Source organism: Perca fluviatilis, chromosome 7 (genome assembly GCF_010015445.1).
Source record: "Perca fluviatilis chromosome 7, GENO_Pfluv_1.0, whole genome shotgun sequence".
Classification (NCBI taxonomy): domain Eukaryota; kingdom Metazoa; phylum Chordata; class Actinopteri; order Perciformes; family Percidae; genus Perca; species Perca fluviatilis.
In genome coordinates this window covers 15,425,296-15,433,828 of record NC_053118.1, presented here as the reverse complement: position 1 = coordinate 15,433,828, position 8,533 = coordinate 15,425,296, and positions in this window count along the sequence as shown.

Below are 8,533 nucleotides of genomic sequence, written 5' to 3'. Positions count from 1 at the left end.
CTAATGCTTGCTCTTGAGGGAATTACTGTAATTGTCGGGGCTTTGGAAATTATAGAGTGTGGTCTAGACCCACTCTATCTGTAAAGTGTCTCGAGATAACTCTGTTATGATTTGATACTATAAATAAAATTGAATTGAATTGAATTCAATACTGTATATAGATTCAGCTAGAAAAGGAAACAAACTATTCTACAGACCTTTCAAATGTGCACCCCAAATCTGGATGTCAGTCTTGACTGATACATTGTGCACAATGTTATTTAATATTTTTTTAATTAGTTTATCATTTGTGACCTGTGTTGATTTTAATACATGTAATGTATGTACCTTACTGGAAAGCAAGGGGTAGCTCATCCTGGTGAAATTAAGTAATTTAATCATTACATTTATATATGATGCTTGCACTGCAGTGAGGATTGGTGCAGGACTGATGTATGACAGGTTACTTGTTAAGTACCAGGGTGCAAGTAGATTCAAAAATCCTTTATTAATCCCCCAACGTGGAAATTCACAAGTAGATTCATCGTCTGAGTCATTCTCAAAGACCATCACTGTGGCAGAGTCACAGCTAGCCTGAGGTAAAGTCACAGTAGACTAATCTGAGTCTGACATTAGCAGTATTATCTAAGATACTCCTGCAGTGTGTGACTGTGTGTGAAGACGCACACAACTCTGTGTGAAATACCTTTAAGCAGGCCTTACAATTGACCCAAGTTTGAAGGGTCAGGAAGCACATTGCTCCTTTCATTCATCAATCAAAGATCTCTCACCCTACCTCCTCTGCGGTTTGGGACCCCAGGGGAATGTGAAGGGACACATGCTCCCCGAGGTTTCTGATAAGAACCTACAAATAGTAGACTATAGTGCCAAAGTGTGAACAGAACACAGTATACCGCACACAAACAGCCAAACAGTTTTGTAGTAAAAAAAACAAAAAAAAAAACTGATGCTTCTGGTTTTGTTTTATTTAAATTTAAATAGACTTGTCATTGGCATCAAATGGAATACATTTATGTAAACAAAGGACCATTTCAGTGATGTATGCAACCCTTCAATTAAGAAAATACCATTCTATTCTATCCTCATGACTAAGGAACATTTGAAGATCAGACATATTGCTAAAGTGCAGCAATCTTCCTCTTATGTAGTATTGAGTGTTGCTGAAACCTATACCTGTTTGTTGATGTTCTTTATTAAGGCTTTGCATTTGGATGATCCCGTCAAATGATTTTGGATGGCAATCACAGAAAATACAGCGCATGATGTAAGGTTTATGATCATCACAAGTGCATCAGAGTTTAAAGTCGGGCAATTAACTTCAGACTCCTTCTCTGTCATCATCCGTGAAGTTTTGATATCAGAGAGGGCGTGACGTGACCCTCATCAAAATCCTGAACATCAGTGAGGTGCTCCAGGAACAGATCTGCTCAACATCACGTGTCATCGGGGGAAAAAAAAAAAAATTATCATTTAAGAAGTATGGTAAAAGAAAACGGCACCTGACAGTTCACTAATTGGCCATTTCTGATTTCAAAGAGCCCCACTCGAGCTCGCCCCACTCATCTTCCCCTCACAAAGATTCTGATTGACAGCCGGTTCAAGAAGGAAGTGTGGAAACCGCTCCTCCCACATCCTTTTCATGTCTCTTTTGTTGTCTTGAGATTTTTCTCCCGCTAGAGATAAATTTACTGTGGAAAAGGGGAAAAAAAAGTATCTTCGCCATCTGAGCTAATCTTTCCATCAAATATCCTGCAGGAGAAGTGTTGGTGGTAGAGCGTGTGCAGGTGGCGAGGTTATCAAACTGTGGGTGTGAGGCAATGTTTCGACACAGTCAAACTACCCTGATGCCCTGCATAGTGATTTGTCCATATGAATTGCGGTCAAGAATCTTATTAATAACTTTGTAGAGGGAAAAAGAAGTCAGTGCTCTCTTGTGTCTCTGCTTGTTTCTCTCATCTGCTGCTCTCTTGCTGTAACTCAATGACATTTAAAATGTGGAATCAATGTGGTAGTAAAGCTTTTACACGGATTCATCTCCGTCATTCATTATTGTACTGCTTTTAAAAACTGTGGTCTGGTATGTGTATTACAGTACTTTAGTCTAGTTTAACTAAATTTACAATAATTGAAATCAATTTGTGCGTGTGTATTTATCTCTCTCTCTCTCTCTCTCTCTCTCTCTTTTCAGGCTTCCGTGGTGGTTTTAAAAAAACTTCTCAATGAAATGTGCTGAATTCCCTCGCAGGCAAAAAACATCATCTCAGCTGCAGGGGCTTTGATAAATCGCTGGCCAGGTGCTGCTCCAATTTGTCTTCATCATTAATTTTTACTGGGCTGTAACCTATCTGTCATTGAGCAGAACCCCTAAGCAGAGGTTTTGATGTGTTCACGTGTGCGCGCACTTGCTTAAACCTCTCCATTAATTGAAAGTGCCTGAGGCGCTTGGAAGAAAAGTGAACTAGAAACACCTTTTTTTCTATTTTAGTTCTCTTTTGTGTGTATTTTGAGTGTTAACCATAGAGGGTAACAGCTGTACTGTCATGATTTAGTCACCTTAAGCAATAACACACAGTCACACCAGTATCATTGTTATACTTTCTCAGCAGTGCAGTTTGCTTATGTAAGTTGTTGGCTCGTCCTCATCGAAAAACTTAGAACAATGACAATATTGTGCCCATGCATGAGAGGCTGGGTTGTACCGTTGTGTGTGTGAGTATATTCCATACTTTCTGTGTGCATTTCAAACCTGACTTGTAGGATTTCCAAACCCTGTTGGCAGGCAACTCAAATGTCAGAGAGAGAGGTTATGTTCAAAGCTACTGAGTGATCCAATGAGTCAACTCTGAATGTGTTTGCAGTGGGTTGAGGCATGCAGGTGTTATGGGGTGAATTACTGTAAGGTAATGCAAATTCCGGTGCTTATATTTAGGTGCTTATGAAGAAGCTGAGTGTGTGTGTGTGTGTGTGTGTGTGTGTGTGTGTGTGTGTGTGTGTGTGTGTGTGTGTGTGTGTGTGTGCCACGCTGTCAAGGGTTTGGTTGTGTGTATCTATGTCTGCGTATCACAGACATGGAAGAGGACAATGGGATGGTAAACGATTAGTGTCTCACACACACACACACGCACACACACACACACATGCACACTACTTAATGCATGCCTGCAGACACACTTCTGGGTAGCTAGGACTCTATGTTATCTGCCCCTGCCTGCAGATTCTTAGGAAAAACCTAATTCCCTAGGTTGCGTCTGTGTGTGTGTGTGTGTGTGTGTGTGTGTGTGTGTGTGTGTGTGCGTGCATGCGTGTGTATGTGTGTGTGTGTGTGTTTTGTGTGTCAAGTAAGGCGGAGAGGATTTACACAGCGTATTGCTCCATCTGCATTGCAAAGCACACATGTGGTAATTGACAGTGAAGAAGCAGCAGAGGAAGACAGAGAAAGGGTGAAGGTGGACGGGTTGGCACACGGGACGCCGGGTGGATGCTTTCTCAGGCTGGATGGTTTGTGTGTGAAGAAATAAAGAACACAGATATCATTCATGCTATTCCCAGGGCCTGTATGAAAGCGTCACATCGTGGGCTTTACTCAGAGAAATAAATATAATAAAATTCCTAAAACTGTCTCTCTTAAACAGGTCTTTGCTGCTGATTTCTTTTGCCAGATGCACATTGCAAATTAAATGCAATGACTAGACAAAAATGTAATGCATTACGTACTTGAATTATAATGTAAGTGAATGCAAGTTGCCTGATCAGGTTGGATCATGTTTAATTTAATTTAAATCCAATGTTTGCAAATGATAATCAACATTCTGAGTGGTACATATATATACTGTATGTATATGTATGTATATATATATATATTGTATATCACAATATGTTAAACCTGGAGGGGGAACAATGCGTTCATTTTGAACTTTGACCTGCTTAACCCCATTTCTGTGAATATTCCATAAATATCCAAAATTAAAAACTCCAGCGCACAGTGTGGTTTGATGATCAAAGCAGAGGACATACAGGAATATCAAATATATATTATACATGCAAACATTATCAAAGAGGCGACATGGCAATATATGATGAATTCAAACAAAGGCGTTCTTCCGCCACTCTGTTAATCGGCACTGACGCTTAATGAAGTTTTAATTTACACCTAATCAGATCTTGTAAGCCATGCCCAGTCGCCTCGGACTGTACAGGGAGGCAGCGGGACCAAAAGACTGGCTCCTCAGAGACCACCACTCTACTCTCATTAATGTTCAGAGGTCTCTGCTCTTCCTCGTGGCACACAGCTCTTCAGATAAATGCTTTAAATAAGTCACCGTGTCATATGAATGTTATTTCTATGTCAGATCCTCTTTGTTACATGCTTAAAAAATGAAGTTGTCATGCATGTAGGGCCATCAGCTGGATTGGGTAAGTCAAATGTTTGCACTGAAACCAGATGGGATACCAATAATTTATGGGTCTACTTACTTTCCACACATTATTCTCCTGATGTTTGACAGTTCATGCATGGCCGTCAAATGGCATTAGAAGAAAGGAAAGGGTGGCTGACTTAGTCTGAAAAGTTAGAAGTATAAAAGTTATTGACCATGTAAATCGTCTTATATGACAGTAACATAATTGCATGTTTAGCTTATTAGCTTGTGTTCAACCTAAACATTCCCAACTCTTACATTCATTTGGTGCCTAGCAGGTTTGAGATGTCTCTTAAATAGTAGAATGTCAGGTTATTTCTATAGTACTTCAATTTTACATTACCTGTTGGAAATTAATAGCCCACAGTTTTATTATGACTCATAATCACAATATTCTATTAAAAGAAATAGTAAAGCAACAAATAGTAAAGCAACAAACGTGAAATCCGTAATTAAATAGCACTATAAACAGATATCTGGATATGAATGCAGAATCTGTAGGTAACGGACCACAATTTTGTTTTGGGAAGTGTTCTGGTTTCTGTTTGTAGTCTGTTTGTAGTCCAAGAAGTACTGGCCAATCATGTTTGCTCGGGCTTTGGTTGCGTGCGGGTAAACAGTCTGTGTGGAAAGCAAAAGAGGAAGAACGTGGAACATGCAATCTCGAACCCATCGGCTATCAACTGACGACTTTGACAATTTGTCTTTTTATTAGATTTTCGTTATTTATCAGTATTCATATGCAGATATATTTTCATGAAGACTAGCCAAAATGTCAACTAGGCTTGGATCTGGTTGCTAATCGGATGGAAACAATGAACGACACATGAGAGGAAGGCTTGGCCCAGATATCTGCTGGCTACATCTGAACCCAAGAAATATTGGCCGTTGCCCCCAGAGGCTAAATTGTTGTCAGAAGCTGAACCGTTTTCAGACCGATAACTGATGGTTCCAGAGATTGTGAAAATCAGTAACATCAAAACCACCCGCCATGAAAAGTTACCCATCAGTTTGGAACATACAAGGTAAAGGTACTTTATTGTCACATACACATATATGTTTACAGTGCCTGGGCACCAACTCCAGATCTGAGCCAGTGCCTTGATCAAGGGCAGTGACTGGAGAAACTAGTACATGATTTTTGATGGTGGGGGAAATTGGAGCACCCAAAGGAAACCCAACATACAAACTCCACACAGAAACGCCCGGAACGACCTGGATTTGACCTCAGAACCTTGCCAACCTTGCCACCATGCTGCCCCAGATTATATTAGTAGATTTCCACAATATTGGACTAGTAACCAGTGCTGAGGCAAAATCATGGAGAAAGATTTCTAATGTACTCTATGGCATCGTTTCAAAACCATATCCAAGTCTGACTCGGCCTTCCTTACAGTTCCGTCATGGAAATACAAAATTTTCCATTCAGCCATGATACCAGAAACTGACAGGTTTCTTTTATCTGTATTTTCCGCAGTTCTAATGGCCTACGAGAGAGTGTGTTACTGAATGTTATGGATTCTTCAAAATAACTTGTCAGCTACATGATCCATATTCCAAGAGTGAAAATTCTTTCAAATGAATATCTTTATTTTTATACACACTGTTTCAGTTTGGTGAGACACATGGTGAAGAAAAGCATTTATTTTCCCCATCACGTACCACATCTACCACTGCACAATAAAACCAAGCCGGCCTATAACAAGTATGTGTGTGTTGTGACACTCATTTTCTTCTTCCCATTTTCTCCTCCTGAAATTCTTGCTTCATCTTCTTCATCATTCTCTCTTACACAAACACACACAAGTGCACTTCACTCATATGCCACACATTAATTATCACACCTAGGTCAACTTCTATGAACATTACCGCTGACACCTCATTTGCTGGGGAAAATAAATAGCGGTTTCTTCCCCACCGAACCACAAAGCAAGTCTGAGTTTGAGTTGTTTTCATTTGGCACAGTAAACACTTAAGAGCGTGGTACTATCAACCTGGCAGCCAAATAACAAAGATGGGCTACAGAGATTGAAGTCAGGTGAAGGCATTTCACTTGAGGTTGCACTGACATGCTTTTAATTAAAGCTTCCCCACACATCTCTATTCCAAAGACCCCTAAGGTAAAATGAGTCATTATGTGCTATGTGTGTGTGTGTGTGTGTGTGTGTGTGTGTGTGTGTGTGTGTGTGTGTGTGTGTGTGTGTGTGTGTGTGTGTGTGTGTGTAAAGTAAAAAAACAACAAAAAAAACATCATTTTTCAGAGTGTTTGACAATAATGCAGAGTTTTTAAAGGAGAGAGTATTATTGTTGGAAGGAAGATAAACCATTTATAAAATGCTGAAACCACATTTGGTTGCAAAACTTTTTGCATGTCGAAGCAAATCGTTCCATTATAAACATAATAAACATGAATAATGCACACAATCTTTTTTTATTCTTAACATATCTTATTGGCACCTGTGATCATGCGTCATCGGGATACAGTTTCAAGTTTATTAAAGTTCATCAGTCAAGTTAAGTCGTTAATGTATCTGATTTTTCTTTTTTGCTAGTTGCCATTCTCAGTTTTCATGTTGTGGGGAAATCTGCACATTACATAGAAAACGAGTGTTTTTCTAACCTCACCTTTCCACGGTTCCTGATAAATGAGAGAGGCTCAGAGATGTATTCAATGGCAAAGTAGTCTGAATACCAAGCCTTTATTAGTCTACAGTCATATGCAGGAGTGAACACATATAAATACTCGTCCTCCTTTGTTACTGTGCATTCTAGCATTGCGATCTATAAAACAACTCATTCCCTCATCCCAGTCACCTTTACTTGAATAAGAGTGTTTATGTTTCCTTGATATCAGATCGTCTCTGTGGCCTCTCTTGCTGATTTTTAGTCTCCTCTCAGATGTGATTCAGGGGATCATATAAGTCATATAACCCTCATACAGTATAGGTCAAATGTCCTAACTGCATACTTTCTCATGAGAGGGAGAACTCAATCTGTGTGCAGTGTGAAATCTACGATATGTGTTAGCAGGCCTATCAGCTGTGCCGTTCATTCAGACACTGTATTGTTGACTCAAAATAAAAGATGGTATGGATTCACTCTTCGTAAAGACGAAGAGAGCCGCCAGATCGGATTCCAGTTAAGATAGTGTCAAGTGCAATGTGTGTTCTCAACGGAATGTCACATTTGTGGTCTTTGAGATGTGTGTTGGTAAAGGAGAATGGTTATCAAATCAGATAGAATATCATTTAGTTTTTTGGAGATAGTCTAAGGGAAAATGTACAGCCCACCAGTGTGTTAACCTTTGTTTTGCAACCAACTTTCCCCATCGAGGAAGTGTCTGCTACTGTGAAAGTGTTTTTAATCCTCTGTGACTAGAGGATTAAAAAGCCTTTTTCTCATCTCGCACAAAACTTGACTCTTTGAACGTACTTGGTTTCTGCACAGCTGCATGTCAATCGACGATTAGCCTGAGAATGTATCAAGGATTTAATAACTCCGTTTTCTGACACAGCACCTACAAATCAACACTGTCACAAGGCCATGAGCAGTTTCTCATTAAAGTGCTTGTTCTGCTAGCGCTGCATGCATGACACATGTGAGTATTATAGTGATGCATTGTCTTGATACTTTACTACTGCATTTAAATGTTGCTGGATGTAAAATTGCAGCAGAAGAATATCAACTATTCTTTCCTTTTTGTAAAATAACAAGGGAAAACAATTAGAATGGGAAGGTCCCAATGTTATATATATATATATACACTTACATTTATGTGCAAATATGTAATGAAGTATGTGTACAGACTTTGTGTGTATTTGTGTGTATGGGTACAGACTTTGTGTGTATGGGTATGTCTATATATTAATACATACATTTTGAACATGAATATATATACTATATTAAATATAATACTATATATATATATTATAGTTGTATTGATATGGTCTGTTTTAATAGTTATTCTATTGTTTTTATTTTTGCTTTAACTATCCCCTTGATTGTCTTGTGAAGCACTTTATAACATCTGTTTTGAAAAGTGCTATATAAATAAATGTATTATTACTATTGCCTTTCAGTGAAACATATTTCTGAGAATAAAATGTAAGAAATTA